This window comes from Carassius auratus, chromosome 45 (genome assembly GCF_003368295.1).
Source record: "Carassius auratus strain Wakin chromosome 45, ASM336829v1, whole genome shotgun sequence".
NCBI lineage: Eukaryota > Metazoa > Chordata > Actinopteri > Cypriniformes > Cyprinidae > Carassius > Carassius auratus.
In genome coordinates, this window is record NC_039287.1 from 7,329,123 (window position 1) to 7,340,022 (window position 10,900).

Below are 10,900 nucleotides of genomic sequence, written 5' to 3' on the forward strand. Positions count from 1 at the left end.
CAGCATTTCTAAATTGCCTAAAATGTTCAGGTGTTGGCTTTGTTTTCCTATAGTTTTCATTGCTGAAGGTAATGACTAAGAAAAATAGTTTGACGAATAGCGTGCAGGCATCATACATAATTGACCAGTCGTGGCATGTGAGAAGGTGGGATCTACAGAGAATGATCAAAACAATGCAAATACGTGTATACAGTGAATGAGGACTGTAAATACATGAACAATAAATTGCATAAATATCAATAGATAGACAGACAGACAGACAGACTGACCGACCCTATTCTAGTGAATATGCTGTGGCCCAGACTAGTCTGTATCAAGGGGGCCCTCATCCCAGAAGTGTTCATCTTTAGCATTTCTTTGACCTTGCTAGGATACCCATCCGAGGAATGCATCTTGTTTAAAACACAAAGCTGTGATAAATTAGTCTTTTTTACGACTTTAGTCATTCTTGACTGAGGCTTTTATTTCTGTTGCCTGTAATCTGACCCTGCCAAGCACATAATCTTGGATTTTTTTTTCCAAATCCTCATGCCTCCAGTCATACTGTGTACCCAAGGAACCATTATCACGCTCATCGCAAATAAAACGTCTGTATACACTTTGCTGTATTTCATCTAATTTTCAGTTGTGCATCAGTGACTTTTGGGCGTTTGTAGTATTACATGTAGACCACATTTTATCACTTCATTTATGAGATTAAAATGGATTCATTTATGGATTTTTAATGTAGCCGTCTGGATATTTTTGGTACAATGAAAAATGCTTTATACCGATGCTTTGCTATTAGAACGGTAGTGGGTGCAAGTATAAATATGAAACTCCCACTGTGCATTGAGATACAGCAAGCAAATATTACAAAATTGCTAAGTGATTATTATGTAAACATGATTTGACATAATACAGAACATCATGATAAAACCTCACAGAGCCTAGTTTAGCTGTGAAAACCGCGTAAGGAGGAGAGAGGTCCAGATATGGTCCTTTTTTTCAACAGCTGTTAGTAGTGGCCAAACTATTGTAAATGTTTTGTTGCCAAGCGATAAAAAAACAGCATATGATCTTTTTTGTCTGACTTGTCTCTAAGACTTCTCCTGACTCACTTCCAAAGGAAAACAAACAGGAAATTTAAAAAAGGCTGTCCTGATATAAGGAGAACACAGGAGACAGCTGACACATTGGACATGTTGTTCATTATACATGAAGTTTTTGTGGATATTTACTACTTTAAGATGTCTGTTATAAAACCCTTAAAATGTAATGCTTGTTTGAAAGCTTTTGTTCTTCTCATCTTTTATTTTCTTGAGCCAGAACCTTGAAACAGTCAGCCTGATTGGTCACAGGATTTTTAGTTTTCATAATCCCATTGTCTACCCGGGCTATAATTGCAGAATTGCCACTGCTTTAACAAATTGAGACCATTCCATTAAACTTATTTTTAGCCACAAATAAGTTAAATTTTCTTGCGCAAAGGGCGAAGGGAAAAATGCCAAATTGTCACTTTAAATGTAAATCTGGACATTCTCCAAGACTCTTAATGGATTAATAAACGGACAGGAAAAAAAATAGTAGGCTAAATCGTATGCATGATTTACTAATTCGTTCCCTCGATTTATAAATTGTGCACGCGATTTACTAATTTGTATAATCCATTTGCTAAATCGTGCTCACGATTTATAAATCAAGAAACGAATAAGTAAATTGTGCACACAATTTAGCAAATCGAGGGAACAAAATAGTAATCGTGTTCGTGTTTTAGTAATTCAGGGGCACGAATTAGTAAATTGTGCACACAATTTATATACAGGTGCATCTCAATAAATTAGAATGTCATGGAAAAGTTCATTGATAGTGAATTGTTTTTGTTAAATATGAGCCAAAATCATCACAATTAAAAGAACCAAAAAATTTAACTACTTCAGTCTGTGTGCATTGAATTTTTTTAATAAACGAGTTTCACAATTTGAGTTGAATTACTGAAATAAATGAACTTTTCCACGGCATTCGAATTTATTGAGATGCACCGGCATTTTTCATTGCATGTCATGTGCTGGGCTCCGTAAAAACTACGTAACAACCTTATTTAAATGCTAAATTAGTTTTTATTTTACATCTATTTCTGTGTAACAATAAAATAGGATAAATTCTCTGAAAAGCCTGTGGTATAGCATAACAAGGGAACTGTTCCTTGAAAAATACTCTGTTCAGTATCAACTAAGAGCTAAAAACAAATAACAATGCACTTGAAGTACTATGATGTAACCATAATGGATGTTTTCAATTTATATGATTAAAGGAAATTTGCTGTGGCAATCACTGGCTTATAAAATGCATTTGTTTAATAACACTAGAGGTGATCATTTATACTTAATTCAAGCAGCCTGCAGAGTATCCTGTTCTATGCAAGCACCTGACATCAGTAATTTTCACTGAGATTTTGTCGATAAAATACTCTGGACAGTTCCAGAGCCTTATGTTGGTTGGACACTTTATCAAGAAGCGCAACACATGCATATGTGCACCATCTGGGCATATAATGGGAGGAATAGCCGTCTTGTTCCTGGTTATTTTCCTGAACACTGCTGACTTAACATGGTCATCCTTCAAGATCTGCTCACTTTGTCATCTCATTGATCAGTCAAACAGATCCACTAAATCACCTACAGTTTCCTATTTTAGCCTCTCTACTTTTTGCAGAAGAACAGCTCTGGTACTTATTAGTGGTAAAATATCCTAAATTCTCTATTAAAGAAGGCAAAAAGAGGAAAGGCCTTGGCTGAAACCTATTTTTCTGTTAGTGAGAACTTGGTCAGACGATATAATGCAAATCTCTTTAGTACTTTACATGGATAAAATGCATTTCTTTTCAGTTAAATTTCTTCAGTTTCCCTGGTGTATATTTAATTAGTTTATTAAGAAGATGTTTAGGAGTGTTTTCTATTGATTTGTATTTTTTTTCTGATATGACATCGTCAATGCACACCCCAGGTTTGCAAGTGAGATAGGAAGTCCGACTAATTTCCACAAATTGATTTCAAGCACCCATCAGGTAATTTTAGACTATATATCTCTGTAGTTTTGACATGGTAGTCATAACATAATCACATGGTCTTTGATGAAAGAAAGCCATTAAGCAAATCAAAAATATTAAATGTGCGTGTATCTTAAAAGTTTTTGCACATTTTAATAAAGTTCAAAATCAATATGTAAACAGAGCTTCATCATTGTATCATGACAACAGAGAGACGAGTAACAGGAGTTAGTTCAGACCTGTTATCTGAGACTAATGTCTTGGGTTTGCTCACTGAGGGACTAAGCCTAGAAAATGTCATGCTTTACTATTGTGCTAACTGCTGTGAAGTTTAGAAGCCCTGGTGACTAAGTATTGTTTGTCTGGCAGGCATGTACACATAATACCATTGAACCTGCTACTCACACCCAAAGTAGATAAGTACACTGGCTATGTGGGAAATGTTACACAGTCAAGACATTCAAAGCTGATTTCAGAAATCTCACAGGAAATATTATCGTCTTAACACATTTTCTGTGATGTTTAAAGGAACAGTTCACCCAAAAATTTAAACACACATAATTCCAAAGTAATGATCCTGTTTTTTTTTTTTTTTTTTTTTTTTTTCTCGTGGAACACAAAAGGATAAATTTTATAGAATGGACAGTACAGTCTTTTGTTGAATGTAGATACAGTGTCACTTCTTGGTGAATGCCTGTTTAGAAGACAAAAGCTTGGTGTGAAATTTTATGTGAAAAACGTTTTAATTTGAATGAACAAGCAGTTCACAAACATTCAAATGAACAAGCAGTTCACAAACACGTTGTCAGTGCTACAGATTTTATTACAAAGAAGTGCTCTAATCTCTTTTCCATCCTAATGTTTTAAGAAAAGTCGACTGCACTGCACTTTGTCTGGTAATAGAGGTATTTCTGTGAATTTGCACTTTTTATTCTTTATTTTATTTATTTATTTTGTCTGGAAAAGAGAGTTGCATACATTCGTCTGTATATTTCAATAAATAAATAAATAGAAAATGGCTGGCAAAAGTCAGAGCATATAGGTTTGGAACAACATAACAGGGAGTAATGATGCTTTTTTTCTGAGTGAACTATTCATGACTTTCTAGCCTCCTTTACGAAAACCGATTCAGCAGTGATTACAGTAAGCTTCATATTTTACAGCGGATGTGAACTTCTTTTTGGAGAGCACAGTCGGTTTAGGAGAAGACTAATATTTAGATAACATTAACAGCCAGATTTATGTTACAGCTTGTTTAGGAAGTGATTAGAGACTGGAGAGTGGCTGAGATGCACAAGCTGCACATGTGGTCCACATGTGTCTTTGCAAATGAGAGCTTCTATTGTTATGTGCACTTTGCATACAAATGGGCAGATGAAAGTCAGCTGTGTGAACAAACACAAAATAGATATCCCAGAAGATACATGAGAGTGTTTAGAGGGAAAAGGCCAAGACAAGCAATATAATATGGGGTTTGGACACTGAAAGAGTATCTACTGGCATGGCTAGGAATGTCAGGAATGTCTGCCGTCTGCGTTCGTCCTTGTCTAAAACTGATTTTACAATGTGAGCTAGACAATGGCTTTTGTTTGTCATCAGTGTTTTGTATCGCTGTAAGGTTGCTGGGAATCCCCTCCCTCCCACCTGTCTTCCAGTATCTGCAGGTGAGTCAACTTCCAGCTGGTCTGGACCGAGGTCAGGGAGTGTGCTGGAAATATCAGTGAAAGGGAACATTACAAGTCAGGTGGAGTGGGTGATGGTTATGAAACCTATGAAACCAGAAATGCTCTCATCTGGATACCATGCGTACTACTGACCACATGCCTCCAGTATTCCAAGGCTTTTTTGTTAATACTGCACATGTGACAGTTTTCACGGTTCTGTTAAAATGATAAAGAAAAATCAGGCTGATTATAATAGTATACTATGGTATTTGTATTTAACGCCTACATTTTTGTACACTGAGGCATGTACAATAGATTTACACTATTGTTCAAAGGTTTAATGCCAGTAAGATTTCTGTGTTTTTGAAAGAACTCTTGAAGCTGATTAAAATAACACAGGGAAAACTGTTTTGTTGTGCAAAATTATTACAATATAAAATAACAGTTTTCTCTTGTAATATATTTTAAAATGTAATCTATTCTTGTGATCACAAAGCTGTATTTTCAGAAACTACTGTATCACTCCAGTCTTCAGGGTCACATGATCCTTCATAAATCGTTCTAATAAGCTGATTTGGTGCTAAAAATAAATTATTTTAACACCAGAAATCATACAGAGCAGTGATAATGTAAAATTAGGTAAAAAGCGTTCATTGCACTGAACATATTTAGTTACCAAATTGATTAAATAGTCATCCAATTCCATGACTTCTGTTTTTTGTAAACCTTGCTTACAGTTTTGATGCTGTCAATATGTCAGTTATGCTTGTTTCAATTATGTGAGTCTTCATATAAAAATAAATTTACAAATGAATAATAATCAGGTTGGAAATAATCAGGAAAATAACAAAGGACAGCATAAAAGTTAGAATTAACTGTATGAAAAGCAATATTCTTAACAAAATGTTTTAGCTTACCACCATCCTGGATTAAAACAAAGGAGAACCAGGGAGATCAAAAGGCTACTGTTCACCCATTGAAACCCATTGAACTTGGACTTGCATTGCTTTTAAATGTTAATTTCTCATCAAAATACTTGAACCACTGACCCCTAACCGTGAGCATTTATCTGTGCCTTTCAACTATTTCCTTTTTGAATTAGTGGAGTCCACCAGAATTAAGCAATAAGTCAGGCTTGAAGGACCACCAGCTCTCACTTGGCTTTAAATCAGGCAGAGAAACTCACTGGTACATCACACAGGTCAATGTTTCTGCTCAGTGATTGGATAACTTGCCATGTCAGAAAGAACCATGTGAATACATTAGTCATCATCATCATCATCACATCACTGCCAGTGTGGACAAGTCTGCTTTGAGGTTTCAGTGGTTTTAATGAGCGAGTGTAGCCATGCCTTCAGGCTTCTTTGCTTTAATCTTTAAATGTTTTGGTGCTTCAGGAAGTATAGGAAGTCACATTGCATGCCTTTTGCATAAACGTGCAATACTGCTACCAGCTGCCGGTATGTGGCTGAAGTTGTTGAGGTAACATTTTCCCAGTAAGCTGTTTATGTTTAGCTCTGTTGTGTTGATGTCTGACTCCTTGTGTTATATGCAAATTATGCCCGTTGCAGCAAGCAAACAAAACATTACAGTATGAGAGTAGTTTACATGGATTTTTTTTCCCTGCCTAAAGCAGATTATATTCAATATGTACATTGCGATGTGATGTTCTTGTATATTGTTTGTTACTCCATGTGACCTTGTTAATTGCCCCTAGTAGATAAATAAAGTTTGAAATTGAAAATATTACCTACTATTCTTAAAGTGTAAAAATATCTGAAGTCATTTAAGCATCTAAACAGAGTGCAGATGGAGGAGTGCAGGTGATAGGCTCATGCACATCACTGCAGGGGGGAGAATGTCTCGGGTATGAACCCGTGGGGTTGTGCCGTTAGATGTTTTCATGGCCATTTTCACCGGCTTAATGATTAATTTCACTACCACATGCCAGGAGTTCTCGACCTTGCAGGGCTCATCACAGAACACATGAAGACAGCACGGTCAATGCATCTCTGATATACATTTTTTTTTATATTAAGGCATGTTTGACAGAACAGATGTAAAAAATGGTCATTTAGTGATTTATTGTCAGTATCTGCCATTGATCATTGCGTTAAGTAGATATAGGGAACTAAATGTTTTGTGAAAAAAAAGAAAAAAAAAGGAGGAGAGATATTTTGACATTGATTTGTTGGGTTATGTTAAGGGTTGTATCCTAAGGCCTGAATTTGAGTCGGCATTAAAAGATCAAGATCTGTAGTCTGTTGCAGCTTGGAGTCAGTGAACCAGCCCTCATTATCATCAATAAGTATGACAAGACATGGTGTTGGCAGGTTCTCTTTCCACTTGAACAGATGATTGCACACTGTCTAATGGTCTTCTTGGCAAACATCTCTCTTGTTACTTCTCATATCTATGAGTATTTGCTGATGAATCATCTTATTTTTTTCTTAAGCAGGAAAAAACATTGCAATTATTCAAGTCATGTGTGTGTTGAATTGAAACATTTTCATACCATTGTTTAAGTGAATATTTCATTGATTAAGTGATATTTGTGTGTCGTTTAATTATTCATGCCTTTTTTATTTTTGCCCCAAAATGTTCTTGTTCCATGCATTGACAATTCATCAAGTAATACAATTTTATAAATGGAATACATTTTATAAGGTTTGTAGCATAACAATGCTAAAATAGCATACACATACACACACACATAGAAAATCATAAAGTTTTGGGAAAAAAAGTAGATGACAGAAGTTTAAATTTTGGGTCATAAATCCCTTTAATATGGAATATAAACTGTATAAAACTATTAGGTTTATGAGGTAGTGACCAGGTATAGCAGATTTCCGTTGAGTAACTTAAACCAGAGCAGTGGCAGAGGCACGTGGCCAGACAGAAAAGGTCAGATTGCATCTGTCTGCACTCACTGTTTTCTTAAAGTTTCAGTGAAACCTTCAAGATTTTTGGTGGACACGTGTTTAGTCTCTGTCTTTGTTTTCTCGTTCACTTACTGCCTGGATTGTTAAAGACATATGATCATGATGGAGAAAGACTCTGTGGCTGGGGTTAAATAGATTGTGATTAGAGACCCTAAAAGACCCAGTGGGAGGCTGAAATAGCTTGCCTTCTACACAAAACATATGATGTAGCCTCTCAGCAGCACACCACAGTACAGCGGCGGTTCAGATGGAAGGCTTTGCTAATGAGATATGTTAAACCTTGCATGTCTGCAGTGAAAGTGGCATGGAGAACCGCAGTTCATAACAGACATTAAGGCAGAAACAGATTTCCACCAAACATAAATGTTTTTATTCAGCTTTCTATAGTTTGGTGTGGCTTAAACTACCCACATTGAGCAGAGTAATCAGTAGCACCATTTTTGCTCTTGGGGTTCAGTCCTGAAAGTTTATCTGATGTGTGCACCATATTCTTGGAGACAGTTGCTAGAAAACAGTTTTCAAGTTCAAAAATGGGAGCTGCAGGACATAATAATAACAATCTTATCATCCAGCATGTGGGTTTCCAGCTAACGTCTTATGAAGCATTCCTTTTTATTAGTAACAACAAGCATAATTGAGGTTGTTGGTATTGACTGGATGCTTTTTATACAAACATATTTACTGTAATACAGTTCTCTTACAGGGACAATTGTTGAACTTGGTGTTAATCACTTATTTACTGACCACAATGGTGATAAAGGATCTCAAACTTTCCATTACACTGACCAAAATCTGATCAATCAACCTGTAAGCATAGCTGTAAGTTATTAAGCTGAAAACACTAATAATTTGATGTGCCAAAGTAGGGGGTTCTTATGCTTACCAAGGTTTCATTTATTGGATAAAAAATACTGTATATGTATAATGTAATATTTAATTTATTAAAATATAAAATAATCAGATGTTTCTATCATATTGAAAACAATTGTGCTGCGTTATATATTTGTGCAAATAAAGTGATTTTTTTTCAGGTTATCTGTTGAAAAGAAAGAAAAATGTTAATATTTTGTAACATTCCTTTTTTTTTGCAACAATGCATTCTTGCTGAATAAAAGTATATAATTTTTCTTTAAATCTTACTGACCTCAAAGTTATAAAACAAACAAACACATAACAAATATAATATATTTATATATCTAAGTCGGATGCATTGGACCAAATAGTTAAGAAAAAACACTAAAGTCCCAGACATAAAATAAGCATATAGTGAATAATATAACAATTATTTACAGGGTGAATTCAGGTAACTCTTGGCCACTGTTTTGCCATTCATCTCATTTACAAAAAGTAGTGAATTCATTTTCTACTTTTTTAGTCTAAATCTCATTACATTTATCATAAATATCTGTCAGTTTTGGTCCTCCTATTGGCTGTTGCTTGTAAAGAAACAATAGTTAAGTCATTAGTCAGCATTTTGCATACCAATAACTTCAAAGAGATGGAACAAGTGCCGGAGCCTCATTAGTAGCACTGATAATGTCAAAGTTTGTTCATGGAATGTTCCAAATAACAGGAAGCCAGGAGAAATTAAAGTCTGATAGTGTTTTTTTTTTCCCAAGATAGGCAACACGTCTGACACAAGAAGGTCAAATGGGTGCTCAAAGGAAGGAAAGCTATGCAAAAAATTAGATGAGAGAGGGGATATATGATTGCAAGTTATTAAAAATTTCCTGTCGGCGGGCTTTTTTCTTTTACAAATCTTTAAAATCCTTATTTACACAGGGAGTGACTTTTCTCAGTGGTCCTGCAATCGAACAGCGAGGGGTCTCAGGAAAACAGAGCTGTGCTGACAGACAAGCTGTTTGCTGGTCTATAACGGTGTCGTTCAGGCGAGCATTGAGAAAACTCCAGCTGCGATCGGCTACACACCGGCTTGTGGACATGGTTCTCTGTTGGCCTCTTGGTCCAGGACAGGGTCAAAATGAAAACAGAGAGAGTAAGACAGGAAGGAGCAGGAAACATGTGACACAGTGTGTTTACTGCTTGTGCTCTTTCACCTTTTAGTCTGGCAGTCTGGAATGTTCCACTTCCACTCAACCACATTGAAAGGAAATAAGATTTGGGATTGTGGGTGTGTTAGTGCTCGAGGCTAAGGATTGGCCTTGGCCTTGGCCTTGGCCTTATGCACATGCAACTTTGTCTGTGTCATGAGTGCAATTCCTGAGACTTACAAAAAAAAGGTGGATGTTCAAGACCGCAATGAGAGATGCCAAAAGATTGTCAGTCATTCACGAAACATCTGGTGAGCTCAGTGAGCTACACACATCCACCTGCCATGGTTTTACTCGTGGAGCACAAACTGAGTAACCCAAGCCCATCTGATTGAGGTGATGAGCAGGTATAAAGGTGCAGCCACTGCCACTAAACCCTGGGAAAGTTTAGGTGACTTTGGTGTTGTTAGGTGAAGTTGGTGCTATTGGGTGGCTTTGTGGCTCTGTCCTCAGTATGCAGGTGGTTGTACTATAGCTCTCAACGCTTATCAAGCTTGTTCTGTCATTGGTAAGATCCTGTGACCATCTCCCCTCCACTATTCTCAGTGAAGTGTTTCTCTGCAGAGGTAAGCCTTTGTTTGAAATATTGAGGTGGATTAGAGTGACCTACCCCACTCTGCTGGCTGAGCCGCTCTGTTTTAGTCTGTTCCGGGATAAGGATCAAAATAAAATGTGTTTTTGTACTTGTTAAAATTAATCCCTGTTCTTTGGTTTCCAAATGTGTGCATATACATTTAATGAATGACCTCTGAGTTTTGTCCTGCTCTTCTAAAGAAATAGATCTCCCGAAAATAAACATTTGCTGAAAAGGTTTTCTTCCTTAGGTCAGGATGTAGATGAGTTTTAGCAATGAATTACTTGATCGCCAGTGGATCCTCTGCAGTGAATTTCTGCCAACAAAATGAGATTCCCAATAAATTGACTTTTAAAACTGATGAAATCATCACAGTAATCCACATGACTTTAAATAAACATCTTGTGAAGCAAAAACTTAAAATAAATAAATAAGTGTTTTAAATGTTAAATTTGAGTCCATAATCCATAATAACATTTCTTCCAGTGAAAAAGCCCATTCTCTGTTGTCGTCTCACATCATAATCCACCAGCAATGTGCTTTAAATTCTGGTAAGAGGTCAAGCATGATATACAGTAGGAGTCTTCTATTGGTCACACTTCTCCATGAGATGAAAATTCATCTAAAGGAACAGTTAAACC